This window comes from Pseudophryne corroboree, chromosome 12 (genome assembly GCF_028390025.1).
Source record: "Pseudophryne corroboree isolate aPseCor3 chromosome 12, aPseCor3.hap2, whole genome shotgun sequence".
NCBI classification, from domain to species: Eukaryota; Metazoa; Chordata; class Amphibia; order Anura; family Myobatrachidae; genus Pseudophryne; species Pseudophryne corroboree.
In genome coordinates this window covers 22875600-22877170 of record NC_086455.1, presented here as the reverse complement: position 1 = coordinate 22877170, position 1571 = coordinate 22875600, and the positions used below count along the sequence as shown (strand labels likewise).

The 1571-nt window shown below is 39.2% G+C and overlaps 1 pseudogene; it reads right to left on the bottom strand.

Moving 5' to 3' along the window:
* Nucleotides 1-1241: 1241 nt before the first annotated feature.
* On the bottom strand, nt 1242-1361 carry LOC134981781 (5S ribosomal RNA; annotated as a pseudogene).
* Between the last annotated feature and the right edge of the window lie 210 nt (nt 1362-1571).

Below are 1571 nucleotides of genomic sequence, written 5' to 3'. Positions count from 1 at the left end.
GTACCGGCGACATGTGTTGTTTAAAAAGTATGTACTAAAAATACCCTGAATTTATGAGCCAAAAATATATATATATAAAAATATAAAAATTTAATGCAATATAAAAGTTACTAGATAAAAAGTACAAATTTTCAATAGATACAAATATAAGATAGGAGAATAGACTTAGCTTTTAAAAATAATAGGCAGGGGGTCAGTGCAGGGAATCCAACGCGTTTCGTCACATATGACTTCTTCAAAGGGTAGGGACAGAATGATTCCTTAAGCCTATTTATACCCTTACATACTGGGTAAGGAGTTGTGACATCACAGGTGGTCAGGTGATCCAATCTAAAGGTCACACATAGAAATATACATGATGGTAGTATTAAAACATCACCGCAGTCTGTGGGTGTCATTAGGGGCATATTAGCATCTAAAACGAGTGGTTTATAAGTTCAAAATGTGTATATATACTGTGTGGGAAGGATTAGAACGTTAAATAACAGCACTTCCGCCACACTTCCGGTGACGGAGGCCGCGGGTCACATGACTTCGGGTACTTCCGCCCCACTTCCTGTGCGTGTCTGCGCATGCGCCGGCGGCGAAACCCGTTTTTTGTCTCTATGTCAATACATTCTGTTGTGTCTCCTCAGTCTCTGGTCCTGGTTTTCTCCTCTACGGCGGCCATTTCTTTGTATTGAAAGTCCATAGGAATCAAGGGAGTTGCGGTGGCCATTTTGTTGGAGTTTCAGGAGACCCATATTCATTTCACTTAGAAATATCCATGGCAACGTTTCCATGTAAAAGATAGAAACAAGCAATTGGTAGTGATCCTTATATTGGTGTTTTTTAACATAGAACAACAGTTGTCTATTTCAAAACAACCCATAGGCTAATATTGAATATGTATGTAAGTTATAAATTAATAATACAGTGATCCGCTTGAACTGACTGACAGGGCACTTTCAGGTGAAGCTAAGGTGAGGGGGAGGTGCATATACCATATATGTATACTGCAAATAAATATAGCTGTTTTAAAGGCTTCTATTTCCAGCACATTATGTAAATCTTATGCAAATATATATAAAATTATAATATTATAAATGAGTAATAGTAGATAATAATTTTGCTGGAAATTTTATTAAATATTTATTTCTCAATTAGATAGTTTTTAATTTTCCTTCAAAGGACATACTTAGTGGTGGGGGTGATAAGTGCTGATAGATCGCCCACCAGTTGGCTTGACGTCCTATCGTCACTCACTACAGTACCTGATCTTCCCAGGTAGTCCCCTTCCCTGGTACTGGTCAGGCCCGATACACTGCTTAGCTTCCAAGATCGGACGAGGTTGGGCGTGCCAGTGTGGTATGACTGTATACACGTGTGAGACGTCGTAACACTGGTGATCCGATCGCTCAATAACACTCGAAATCAGATTAGCTTAATTCATTTTATTAGAGTGCAGGAGTGTGTTTAATAAGAGGGAGATTGTGAATATGAAAAGCAGGACTAAATGAAAAAGGAGGATACTGCACCTCACAGGAAAGGTGCAATCTCGTATCCTTCGTTCAGGCCTGTTGGTTGCAGGG